This window comes from Mesoplodon bidens, assembly GCF_964165515.1.
Source record: "Mesoplodon bidens genome assembly, chromosome: 7".
In the NCBI taxonomy this organism is placed as follows: Eukaryota; Metazoa; Chordata; class Mammalia; order Artiodactyla; family Ziphiidae; genus Mesoplodon; species Mesoplodon bidens.
Genome location: NC_138164.1, coordinates 37979797 through 37993773, shown reverse-complemented (window position 1 = coordinate 37993773; position 13977 = coordinate 37979797). Strand labels below are relative to the sequence as shown.

The 13977-nt window shown below is 43.7% G+C and overlaps 1 long non-coding RNA gene across 8 annotated transcripts in view; it reads left to right on the top strand.

Annotated features, from left to right (window-relative positions):
* Positions 1-13447, top strand: part of LOC308619859 — a 154590-nt gene extending 141143 nt beyond the window's left edge. For all 8 annotated transcript variants that reach the window (XR_014016248.1, XR_014016249.1, XR_014016250.1 and 5 more), the window contains 2 exons: positions 4376-4521; positions 13293-13447. This is a non-coding gene — a long non-coding RNA (uncharacterized lncRNA). The remainder of the gene's footprint in view (positions 1-4375; positions 4522-13292) is intronic.
* The last annotated feature ends 530 nt before the right edge of the window (positions 13448-13977 follow it).

Sequence of the window (13977 nt, the reverse complement as noted above, 5' to 3'; positions counted from 1 at the left end):
GCAATATAAAACTCACGAGTGCACATTTCCCAAGAGCTGGTTTTAAGAAGAGACCGTCACGAAGGTTCCCAGCGAGGAGCGTCGCCAGAGAAGTTCCGCAGCTTGCCCGACCCTCCATTTCTGTCCTCTCCTGCAGAGACCTCCTAGGCCCGCGCACCCCGTGCCTGCACGCCCGCGCACGCCCACTGGGGCGGGGCTCTCGGGCACGGCGGACCGCCGTCCTCCAACAGCTCCCGGCGTCTGCTGGGGCAGTTTGCTCCGGAAGACAGGAGCGCATGCGCGAGCGCGGAGGGTGGGGCCCCAATGGCTGTCCGGCGGGGGAGGGGCCTGTCATGGCGGCCTGTAGAGTCAATTCTAGGAATCCTGAGGTAAGGGGTACGGGGACTTTTCACCCCTCAGGTGTCACCGCTCTGCACTGTTGTTCACCCTGTGGGTTATTTGTGCCCTTGTCCATGTAAGGAGACTCCCCACAATGTGGATTCACGCCCCCATAGAGCTCGATTCCCTTGAGATGTTTACCCCAGGATTATCGGCACCACTGGGGAGCCGGCTGCATGAAGGGTTCAGTGATTGCGGGGCCTACAGTGGGGCTAAATAGTGTGTGCGAGCTATTAAACAGGTGCCGTTCTAGTCTGCGCGTTGTGAAGAGTCCAAAAGCTAGAGGGAAGTTCTTGCGAGTTGAAAACCCTCATCTGGTTCCGAAGGTGTAGCTCAGGTGATTGGAAAATGAGTGAAGATGGAAGGAACACACTCATCGTTTCACTAGTGTCTTCCTTCTTATCATAAAAACATCAGTCAACACTTAGGTTCAAACTGCATTCTTTTGTCGGTGATGCGAGCAACTTTGCTGAATGTGGTAATAAACATGTATTTGTAGTCTGGTGTCAAATCATGATTGATTTGCAAGCATAGATGGGGTCTGTACATACTTAATTGGTTGGTGGGAATCTGATAGGTAGTCAAATGTGTGGGTTGGTTTTGTCCGTGGATATTTGTGTTTGAAGGGAGGTCATGCCTGTGTTTTTGTGAGAGTGTGTAAGAGTGTTGTATTTGGAGGGTGTTGAGATATGACGCAGGCATACTCAAGGAGTTGGTGGTTAGGTGTTTGTAATTTGGTGTTTGGGGAATATGTTTACATGTGTTTTTTTCACCCCTGAATTTGGGGATTTGTGTGTGTGTAATGGTGGATTTGGAAGGATTATCTGCATATGCGTAAGGGCAATGTCAGGAAAAGTAGTGGTGTATATTACTTTGGGTGTCCAGTCTGTTAATTTTGTATATTTGGGGAATGTAGGCTGATCATTTGTGTATTCAGGGCATGTTGTATGGTTATGGGGTGTTTGTGGGTGTGCATTTTCAGGAGCTGTGTATGTATATTTGGATGTGTAGAGGGCAAGTCTGTGACTATTTTATGGGGCTGGTGGATGTTGAATGTGTAGGTATGTTGTGTTTGTATGATCCTGTATTCTGCAAGATGGCAGAGTTCATTCTGTGTGAGAGGTTGGGAATATGGGGTTATGTATACGCCAGTAGTGTGGTACTGTATGTGTATTTGGAACAAAGGGCGTATAGGGTGACATTATTGTCTATTTGTAGTGTACTGGGTAATCGTCGTTCTATTTGGGACTTGTGGAGAGTTGTGTGTTAAATGAGTTTGTGTGTGTATTCAAGGGGCATGGCCACTTGGAGGAATATTTGCTGAGGCTGTGCATTTGTAATTTTCAGTAGGAGCCTCTTAGGCTTATGTATTTTGGGAAGTGAGTATATGTGTATCTGATAGAGAGGTGGGGTTCTATGTTTCTACAGGGAAGATGGACAATTGCATTTGTATGTATTAGAAATATGTGATACGGGTATTTGTTAGTACTTGCATATGTGTGAGCTGGCTCCTGATAGCTAGGGATAATTTGATATATGGAAGTTGTTTCATAAATGGTTTGCTGGAGATATTTCCATGTATCTTACTTGTGTATTCTAATCCGTGTGCGTGTCCATCATCAGGTGCATGCATTATCAGAGTTTGTTCATAAGGTATGGAGTTGTTAGGAGTATTCAAAGTGTATTTCTTTGGAGAACGCTAGGGTGTCTATACATGTGTTTGGTAGGAGTAAGAGGTGGTCTGTCTATATATTCAGGGTGAGGGTAGAAATGTATATACACACACACACACACATATACAGTTTGTATGTTGGAGTAGTGGTGGGGAGCTTGTATTCTGGAGAGGTAGCATAATGTATAGTGTTTGGGAGGAGATCCATATGTTCAGGGGTTAGGAATATTTGCATGTGTGTGTCCATAGGTGTGTGAGAATTGTGTATGTATCTTAGTAAGACTGCAGAGGTTGTCGGTGTTTTTCTGTTTTGAGTGTGTCTGAGCATTTGGGGTGTATACTCATGAGTAGTTTGTGGATGTGTGTATTTGTGATTTGTGAGTGTAGCAGGAGGCTTCGAGTCCTCTATGTGTCTATTTCAAAATGTAATGCCTGAAGAATTTAGTGGTGTTGCTTGTATGTGTGTTCTCAGTATTAGTGAGGTGGACTTATATGTACAGTTGACCCTTGAACAACATGGGTTTGAACCACACGGGTCCACTTATAGTGGATTTCTTTTTCAGTAACTACTACAGGACTACTACAGGATCCATGGATGCAGAGCCACTGCATGGAGGGTTGGCGCCCTAACCCCCAAGCTGTTCAAGGGTCAGCTGTCTTTGATAAGTATAGATTATTTGTGTCTGTGTGTGTGTTTGAGTTCCTGGGGCTTCTGGGGTATGTATTCTGTGGGACGTGAGAGTTTAGTTTGTGTGTTTGGAAACCAGTAGGCTGTGTGGGTTCTGTGTGTGTGCAGGAGTCCTGCAGTCTATGTATTTTAGGGCCGTGGGATTGCATATGGGTCTTTTTTTGGGTTGCACATGAGACAGTTGTGTACTTGGTGACCCTGTGTGCTTAGGTACTCAGTGTGTACATCTGGATGGCATATTGGTTGCACATGTTTGTTTTCAGGCCCATGTTGTGTGTGTATATATAGTTGTGAGAGTGGAATGTGAATATTCAGGGTGAGTAAGGTTTCATCTGTAAAAATTTAGGTAGTAAGAGGTGGTCTGTTTGTGTATTTATTCAGGGTGAGGGTGTGTGTTCAGGAGATATATATATATATATATATATATATATATATATATATGTACAAACACAAATGTGTATGTGGTGTCCTTTTGGTTATATATCTGTGGTGGGAGTTGAGAGTTCTCCTTGGGGTGTAAGTGGATTCTGTGCACATATTCACAGGAAAAGTTATGGGATGTGCTGGAACTGGTTCATACTGTCTTGGGAGAGTCAATGGTGCATATCTCTTCCCAGCTGTGTGTTTAGTGATGTCAGGTGGGTAGCTTGAAATTGGTCCTGCTGGGAATATTTATACCATGTAGATACCATAAGTGAAGTCTTTCCCGCCTTTCTCGGAGAGCTTTTTATCAAGCACTTAGCAGCGTACCACTGATGTGCGTGTTTGGATTGTGTATGTATGAAGCAAGAATATTTGGGCATCGGTGGGTACGTATGGGACCCTCATGTGAATTGTGAGTGGGGCATCTGGGGCTATGGGCCCTTGTATATGTGCATTGACCCTGGTAATTGTGAATCATTGCATTGCTCCTATCAGGTTGGTCTGTTCTTTAGGGCCAGAGAATCCCCACAAATGTTGTTGATTCCCAGTAGAAATCATGCAGATGGATACAGGGGTGTCTGTACCTTAGGCAGGTGGACACTCCTTCAGCATTTGTGTGGTCCTAGCATCTGGGTCCCTAGAAGGGGGCGCCTGGCGGACAGATGGCCATGCAGAGCAGAACCTTCACAGGTGTGTTGTTGGCATGACAGGCAGCAATCAGAAAGTCATGGGGCTTCCTGGATAGGAGGTCAGATGACCAAGGGCTCTCCCAGGAAAACCCCCTGAGAATCAGTTGGACAGCTACAGGCGTTCCTGGCTCTTCTGTGGCACAGCGGACGTGCAAGGACACCCTCCACATGGGGTCCAGAGCCATGTGTCCCTGAGCCCAACTGCCCCAGGGTGGTGGGAACTGTTGCATATCAGGCTGGTCAACTGTATCACTAGGTCTCAACCAACCTGTCTCATGGAAACCTAAGTCCTCACGGATAGGCAGGACCTCTAGGGATCACTGAGCTGACAAGGGCAGAGGTAGGGAGGCTTTGTCACTGAGGGAGAGTTGGGGACTGAGACCTGGAGAGCCTGGGGAGTCCCACTCTGAGGAGATGTGGCTCTGATGTTCCCAAACCCTTTAGACATGTTCTCTGTTCTTTTCTGAAGGCTCAAGATGCTTCTAGCAGTGGGAAGCTTATCTCAGTTTCATGTTTCTCTGATAGCATGAACTGACCCTTTTATTCACTCTTCCACATCGAGCTGCAAACCCATCAGAGGGAACCATGTGATCGTTGTAGCCACCAGCTGACCCCACAGCCACCTTGTGCCTGCCTTGGACCCACCCAAGCATTTCTGAGCCTTCTTTATGGTGAGTCTTGTGGCCTTTTCTCCCTCATTGTGACTCCTCCTGCCAATAAAACATGCTGTGAATGTTAACAAAAGGAAATCTGCACTAGAATTGGAGTCTGGAAGGCCCGTAGAGGGAGCTCTCATGCCGTGCCACTCATCATCAATTACCCCAACAGGAAGAGGTCATTTACTGACCCCAAAGAGGAAGTGCAACCACTTTACTACCCCAGCTGGAGGAGGGAAGACTTCCTTCCTGGCCAGCAACAAGAAATAGAAAATAGAAATAGCTAATAGAAAATTCCGCAGTTTAGCCAATGAGACGCCGTTGTCACCTGAAGTTTTACTTTCCTCCAGTGAACTTTCATTTTTTCCCTTGATGATGACTTTCTTTCCTTGTCCCACCCTCCTTACTATACAAGTCTTCTGGGACTTCCCTGGTGGTCCAGCAGCCAAGACTCCGCGCTTCCAATGCACGGGGCATGGGTTCGATCCCTGGTCAGGGAACTAAGATTTCCACATGCCATGTGGCATGGCCAAAAAAAAAGAAAGCCTTCCATGTTGTGTAACCCGTTGGAGTATCTCCCTTTCTATCAGATGAGATGCTGCCTGATTCATGAATCGTTTAATAAGGCCAATTTATTCAAAATTCAAAGTAAATCTTCCAATTTACTCCGTTAAATTTTGTTTTTTAATACATTGGGGGCATGCAGAGGTGGCCACTAACAGTTTAATATGTATCCCTCCAGAAATGTTCTGTATAAAAATATGTATGTGCACTTTTCTAAAATCCACTCTTATGATTGCTACTGCTAACAAGATGATTTTATGATTAAATGCTTATCTTTTTAAAAAGAAAAAGGTAAATATATTGGTGGCAGTGATGGGATCTGAAGCAAATTTCTGATAACATTTGGGACAAGGAGGAACAGGTGTGGTGCCCACAACTCCTTTGAGTTCACTGTCTTTCTTGCCATTCCTGAAGGTTGTTGGTAAGCTCCTCTTGGTTTGAGCTCCATTCTCTTTGCGTTTGTGCTCCCAATCTAACTGGCTTTCCTTTACAGGGCAGGTCAGTTTGGCTGGTAGAGGATTCTCCTTGAGGCCAAACCCCTAGCCTTTCAGATGGAAATTCCCAGGACACAGTAACATCTCTTGGTTATTGCCAGTATATTTTTTGAGTGGTAAACCATAGCCCCTAATTTTGTTCCCTGGATTCCACACTGGGCACTGCTGACAGTGTAGTCTGCACTTGCCCATCTGTTTGGAATCAGCCCCCAGTTTCCATGCTTGGAGCTGTTGGTGGTGGCTATAGTTCTCCATTTTGTTTGGAATCAGTTTGCAGTCCCCCTTCCTTGGGATTTGCCGTTTGGATCTTTTTCCTCAGTCCAAGGATCCCTGGGAATCGGTGGTGGTGCATACCAGGCCTTCTTTTGTCCAGGACATAGTAACATCTCTTTGTTACTGCTGATATATTAAGGCGCAGGTTTTTTGTGTGTTCTTTTGGGTTGACAAAGGCTAGCTAAGGAAATGAGATCCTTTATCGCCCAAGAGTTGAGAATGCCAGCTTCTGGCACACCTGCTTATTTTATATTTAAGAACTATGGTCCTGGAGGTTGTAGATATTTAGAAAGATGGAAAAATTATACTAATATTGATCTAGAATTACAGTGGTCATTGTGGGGCATGTTCCAGTTAGACAAGATTGTACATTTAAGGAAACCACTAGAGAGCACGGGTTCACAGATTGCACAGGGAGAATGAGATGCCTGCTTTACTTGGTATGTAAAAGTTTACAGACGGTTTCAAGATTCCAAAATAGCTTCGTTTAGAGACTTAGAACAAAAAGCTAATGAAAAATTAAAGAGGCAAAAGGTACCTGAGACAAAAGACCGCAGGACGGATGTGACTGCAGACGCACCTCCTACTGTCCCCCCCTTTCCGTTGTCACCCGAGGACTCTTGTGTTACTCATTTCCTGTCTGAAATACTTCTCTATTCCAAAAAGAATATTTAACAATTGCCATTTAAAGTAAAACTACCTGAGGTTGCAGGTGAGCCCCCTCAGGTGTCCTTTACCCCTTGGTCAAAGACTGAACTGAGAGCTGTAGTCAAAGAATTCTCTAAACCTTGGAGGAACCCCCAACATTTTTTAAAGAACTTAGAGTCACTGTCAGGGCGTATGTCCCCAAACTGCTAGATCTTTATCCACTTGTACACATGTTGGTAGGACTGGGGGAAGCCCCAGAATGGATGTGGGAAGCAAAATGACATAATCCCTAGGATGGTATTCAAGATCCTCAACCTAAAAAGGCTTGCAGAATAACAACTAACCTTTTATAAGCTATTCCTAAAATCTTCCCTGCTCACACTTGGTCTATTATTAATTGGCCTAATGATTGCTCTATTATTCACTCATACAAACAAAAGAGGGGTGAATCTGTGGAAGACTTTAGAGCCAGTTTGGAGGCTCTCTTTTTACAGCAGTTGGTGTTCCAAGGAATAAAAAGGCCACTCAGCCTGCTTTAACTGCCCTCTTTGTAAGTGGATTATCTTCTGAGATGAGTGGATTGATAAAAGGGCAGAAAAGAGGGTGGGAGGCTATAGGCCTGACTGAACTCGTGACTATAGCTGAGCATTTTGAAAGGACCTTGGAGCAAGACCACAAACAGAAATCCACCAAGCTCATAGCCTTACAGTTACAACAGCTCTAAGGCAAGGAACACAAAATGACACCTGGGCCTCCCCCATTACAACCTCCTAGGGGTCCATGATCAATTTGATGACCCAAAGTTGATGTTTCATTTGTAATCAGTGAGGACACTGGAAAAAGAGGTGTCCTCAAAGGTCCTATGCAAACTCTTCACAAATGCTCTGATATCTGTCTCAAAGGGAGGGCCCCCCATGACCCTCTCCCCTAGTTGGCAGAACTCCAGAGGTTCTCTGGTAAACTATTAGCAGCAATGACCTTAAACAGCCCAGAGGAAAATATAATGAAAAATGGCCAAATTTTAGTTGATACTGGAGCTATGCTTTCTACTTGAAACCCCACTCTCATATTTTACTTTGAAATCTACATTAAACTCTAACCCTAACTGTAAACATAATTACCTAACCCTTTAACACCCTACCCCTAGCCCTAACCAGAGCTGTGCTTTCTACTCTAAATCCCACCCTCAAAGAACAACAGGTGCCTCTGAGTAAAGAGGATGTTTCCATAGTGGGAGTACCTAATACAGTTCAGAGAGAATTTTTATCTCAACCAAGATTCCTTTCTGCTATGCAGTATAGCCCCAGTTAATCTATTCAGTAGAGATCTCTTTTCTAACTTCAAAGGGCCAGTACATTTTGCCTCCAGTGGAGATCTCACCTTAAAATTTCCTGATCAACGTGAACCTGATCAGTTATGTTCCTTACAATCTGTCCTGGACCTAAAAGCGGAAGTTCAACAAAAGTTCCCTAATTGGATGGAGATGCCTGCAAATTTGGGGGCTACTTCTGACAGGATGCCTGCAAATTTGGGGGCTACTTCTGACAGTGTTAACATGAGAAGAATAAAAAAATGCAAACCTATAAAGATTCAGATAGATGTAGCTAAACCTCTCCCTAGGTTTCCTCAACAGCTATTAAAGCCTGCGGTCATACAAGGTCCCATAGCTATTGTAGAAGACCTAATTGCCCAGGAGGTAATCATTCGTGTACTCGTCCCTGCAGCATGCCAATCTTGCCTGGTTGGAAACCTGGCAGGATGGCGATTTGTCCAGGACTTGGGAGCTGTTAATAAAAATAGTTTTCCCCTGTTTTCCTGTTGTTCCAAACCTAGCCACCCTTGTGTCACAAGCTTGAACTGACTTGAAATGGTTTACAGTTGGAGACCTTTGTTCACCTTTCTTCAGCATCCCGGAGACCCAACAGCCAATATCTACATGGCTTTACTTGGAACAATCAACAATATACCTGCACTTTTATGCCTCAAGGGTTCACTGGGACTCCTTCTTTTTTCCTCCCAAGTACTTCACCAAGATTTAAGTACCCTCTAGTTCCCTGAGAAATCAGCCTTTTTACCATATGGAGATAACCTCCTGCTGTACTCAGCTACTGTAAAGGTTCCATAAGGCATTCATAAAAGATTCCATTTATTTGCTGCAACAGTTAGCTGAGAAAGAACAAAGGAAAAATTACAATTATCCGTAGACGCTGTTCATTACCTAGGACGTAATCTAAGCACTGAAGGAATTCAGCTATCTCCAGAGAGAATTAGGCTGATACAGGAACTTCCTAGACTCACAACTAAGTGCTAGCATTGTGGATTTCTAGGTTTAGCTGGTTATTGCAAGCTCTAGGTTCCAAATTTTTCTGTTACCTCTTCCACTCTGTGAACTTATTAAAGATTTAGTTCCTGAATCCTTTGCTTGGGAAGATAAACACAAGCAGGTTTTTATAAGGCTAAAACAAGCACTGCAAGAGCTGCCTGCCTTAGGGTTACCCAAATGATCAGGTTCAGGTTGATCCAGAAACTTTTTTTTTTTTTTTTGCGGTACGCGGGCCTCTCACTGTTGTGGCCTCTCCCGTTGCGGAGCACAGGCTCCGGACACGCAGGCTCAGCGGCCATGGCTCACGGGCCCAGCCGCTCTGCGGCATGGGGGATCTTCCCGGATCGGGGCACGAACCCGTGTCCCCTGCATCGGCAGGTGAACTGTCAACCACTGCGCCACCAGGGAAGCCCGATCCGGATACTTTAAGGTGAGATCTCCACTGGAGGCAAAGTATATTAGCCCTTTTAAGTTCGAAAAGAGATCTCTACTTAATAGATTAACTTTAGGTTATTCAAAACCTTTTCCTTTATTTGTGCATGAAAGGCATAATCAGGCCGCGCAGAACTGTGTGAGCATGGTAGTAAACACAGGCCTATTGCCTGTTACAGCATACAACTTGATTCAGTTGCTTTTGCCTGTCTCAGGTGTCTTAAGGTTATAGCCACAACTGCAAATTTAGTCGAAGCCTTGGCAGATTTGACTCTAGAAAATGAAGTTTATTTGCAAACTCCACACCTTGTCCACAGTCTTCTTAACGCTGAATTGACAACATTTCTCCGCAAGTATCACTGGATTAACTTCCTGTGAAATCCTGCTTTCACCACCTAATCTTTAAACGTCACACCGTTCTCAGTCCTGCTACACTACTACCTCTGCCTCACAAAGGTGAGGGCCGTGACTGCCAGGTAACAGTGTCCCATGGGAATTCCCTGGGAGTCCATTGGTTAGGACTCCGAGCTTCCACTGCAGGGAGCGCGGGTTGGATCTCTGGTCGAGGAACTACGATCCCACGAGCCACTAGGCGCGGCCCAAAACAAAAACAAAACAAACAGAAAACAGTGTCCCACTTTGTGACACCGTGTCCTGAGTAAAGATGTTACCAAGTCCAAGGTTGCTCTGCTTGCCGCACGACAGGCCATAAATCGGAGATGAGGTGTTGAGGCAAGGAATATGACCTTATTCAGAAAGCCAGCAGACCGAGAAGATGGCAGAGTAAAGTCTCAAAATAACCATCTTATCGGGGTTTGGGTGCCAGTTTCTTTTATAATACAGAGACGGGGAGGAGATGAGGAGGTAAAGTAAGAAGGCCATAAGTTGTGCGAATAGCCCCTGGAATGGCCAGCCTCGGGGAGGAGATGTGTTAATTTCTTCTTAATTGTAGCCATCCACAGGTGGAAGGAGTCCATATGTTTCCCTGAACAAAGGCACTTTGGTTTAACATTCAGACAGAGGGACAGGGTTCCCCGAGGCAGGCCATTATGTACAGGTACAGACAGTATCCTTTTAGTGAACAAAAGCAGCAGAAGGCAAAGGTTAAAGTAAAAGGAACAGATCCCATGTGGAGTCCTATTTGGCTCTTCCCTGTTACAGTTCCCTACTGTCAATGTCCATTCCACAGTCTTGTGGATAAAAGGGGGTGACGGCCCTTCTAATTGCTTCATCAGATGGATCTTTCCGGGAGTGTCCACCATTGGTGCCAGTGTTCCAAACGTTGGGTTTTTGTTTTTTTTGTTCCTCTCTGGAAAGTGTGTCCTTTACACCTGTAGCCTTAAAAAAATATTCTCAGCCTAAAAGTTGAGAGTTACGACCTCTTTGATGGGAATTTTGAGGGCTTCAAGCCTGGGAGGCAGCATCTCAAGTTAAGGAATTCAGCACTTTTCTATGGACGGGAAGATGCCAGAGTCTGGGCTCACTGAAGTCAGTCATTTGATATGTGCCTCAGCTATCCGGGGCCTGTATCCTATATTCTCATATCCTGAGTTTCGTCAGGGCTCACCGGCTCACGTTGGGGGGCTGCAGTCGCTAATGACTGATGTGTCAGGAAATATTCCATTTCTCAGATCCTCTCCTCTTGGTCAGGATTTTGACCCATATTTGGAAGACGTTTCAGGATCAAATTTTGTCCCACGGCGCTGGGAGGCTCATCCCAGGTCAGGGGAGAATTCTTGATATGCCACTCCAGGTGCTAGTTTTTGGATTAGGCCCTATTGCTAATTAAAGATCTTCTGGATCCTCTATCTAATTATGATCCAGGAGACATTTTCCCTTGTTGCTTCCTCCTATACCTAGAATCACACTATTACAATTATTTCATGTTATAAATGTGGTCTATTTTCTCAAGATGTTTAGCCATTGAAGTATTGTTGGAGGCCTGGTTCCATACTGGGTACTGTAAGAGACGCCAGTCTTATAAAGTAGACAGGATATAAGTAATGCAGCTAGTAACGTTAACAAAGACACAGTACAGCAGGGAGACACAAAGAGCAAACAATCTGGAAACAAAGAACAATGATCAGTATAACTACTTGTAATCCAATTGCAATAGCGAGCGACCAGAGGTACCATAACTGATTTAGTGAGCCATCCGCTGTTTCAGTGTACCAGCGGTGCGTACTTAGACGTGCATGGCTTAATCTTTGAGACAAGCATATGCTACTGGCAGGATCACCCAGGTAGAGAGAAAAAGATAAATGTTTCAATTCTGCTTACAAGGGTATAATTTAACAAATGACTGTAAATCATAATGAGTTTAAGGGGAGCGTTTTGCTTACACATGGAAAACACAGAGTTAAAACAGTCATTTTTCAGATAGAAACCATAAAAATTATAACCATAATTATAACCAAAATTATAACCATAAGTATAACCCTTTTACCCAGGCATGTGCAACTAATCGTTTTTGTTAACAGCTTTATGAAGCCATCAGGTTTCCCATTAGAATTCTTCAAGTTCTTACCCAGTTCACCTTTATGGTTTGAAAATCAGAAACTTGTATTTATGCAAAGGTCCTTTCTATAAATCTTCTTGAAGAGGAAGCATTTTTGCAAAGGCATCAGAGTGAAACCATGACTGTGTACAATGGTGAAAGACTTAAGAAGGCACGTTTCAATCTGATTACAGTGCAATTGAGAAAGTAACGTGGTTACTGCGGTGACATGCAACACTTTCAGACAATAAAGAGAATTCTGACTGGTAACATTTTACCAGGACATACCAGATTTTAGGAACTCCATATAATCTGTAGAATACCTGTGTCATTTGGCATACAATAGAACCTAAGAAGATTTATTGCTTATTTGACAACACTTCCTGTGTCATTCAACCTAATTAGTTAATATCTCTCTTTGGGGTGTTTCAGGGGCCCTTTGAAGCACCCCAAAGTTAGCTAGAGGTCAAAGGAACTTCATTATAATTTGATTTGGGAAGTTTTGTCAAAAAAATAAGAAAAGGGTTTAAAACAGATAGGATCCCATGTCACTGTGAAACAATAGTTATTCACTTAGCCAAAGTAACAATAAAAGATTTCAAAGGCAAGTACAGAACAGATCTCTTAAAAGGTAGAAAAACTTAAAATCTGGTATCAAAGGCAGTCCAAAATCTTAAGAAACCTTGTCTTCTTAACAGAGAGAAAAGCGAAATTCAAGTTGTGCACCAGCTTACTTTTAAAACGTATTTACTCAATTAAACTTATTTTAAACTTAGTCCTGACCACGTACAGAACTCTTTTTTTCAGGGTCCACTTTCCATAAACCTTCTGTCACTTACTTTAGCACAATTCTGACTTTCAAGTGGTCAAATATCTGGAGAGATTAATTTTAGATAGACCTTCCTAAAAGATAAGTATTTTAAAAAGTTCACCTAAAGCTCTTACCTCATTTGCCTTTTCTTTCCTTAAAAGTTTCTTCACATCAAGTTATTTCCTTGCTGACAAATTTGCAACAGATATAACAAGATTTTATTTAGCTTATATTAAACGTAGGCACAATAAAAGTATTATACTTAATGTTGATGACTCTAACAGCATGTCTATATTAATTAGATCAACAAACGAACGTTAATACCAGGTCTTAATTAATACTGACTATTTCCCAGTTCACATGAACCTGAAGCTCATGTAGCTCAGTTTCTCTTGTATTTAGAATAGTTTGGTGTGTAAGTGCTTACTTTTCTTTAAGCCAATTAAATAGAGCTCATCCACAAATCAACCTCAGCAATGTTATCCAAAGACAAAGACACATACAAGGACACAAACATACAGAGACGTCATGGTTGTCATTTCAGAATTTCAGCACTGAGTCAGGTACAGCCATGTGAAGCCCATCAGTTTAGAAAAAGAGGTTGGATTCAAATTAGGTTTCTGGCAGATGGAACAAATCCAACTCACTTGTCTAGATGGCTGAATTTTTACAGAAAAGACACTTAGGTTTTTTATTTATCCTTGATAAGTCAGTTTCTAAATTACTTTACCCTCTTTCAAAAAGGTGCATTTTAGAAAGATGGCAGAGATGAGAGTTCCTGAGAAGACCAGAAAGGACATTTGCATCTCAAAGATACAGGCAAGTTTTTCCTAGGATGACTTTGTTTCCCCTTTGTTTAATATTTACAAGCCTCTTAAGATAAACAGGGAGGGTTTGGGGAGTGGTATCTATTGGAGAGTCAATCAACTCGTTCCCCACTGTCAAAGTTCCCTGGGGCTCCTGTGGGGAAATTAGAATCGGACGCCTCAAGGCCAAGGGAGTCCCCTGGCCTCTTATAGGATGTCCGCACAAGGGAACTTGCCCTGCTGTGGATGTGGCTCCCAGTCCAAATTGGGTGGCTTGTGGAGTCTTAGATGGTGATACTAAATCAGGCTCCTGTCCTCTGGGGGTTAACACAGAAACTTCTATTTGATCCCCGTGGGTAGGGGAAACAGGAGGTGGTGAATATGATGGCGGCATGGGGGGAGGGTGGGCAGGTGGAACAACTGCCGGTGCAGCTTGCTGTTTTGCAAAACACTTCTAACTGCGAGATCCTATAAAAATTGAGTGAGCCATTTAGGGGCTACCGCCCTTGTGATCCTATATTTTGGGTCCACACCCTATTACAATAGTATACATGTCTTTCTTAGTCATAGGCTCAGGGCTATGTTACACCCATTTATCTACTATAGGCCCCACCCAAAGGGCT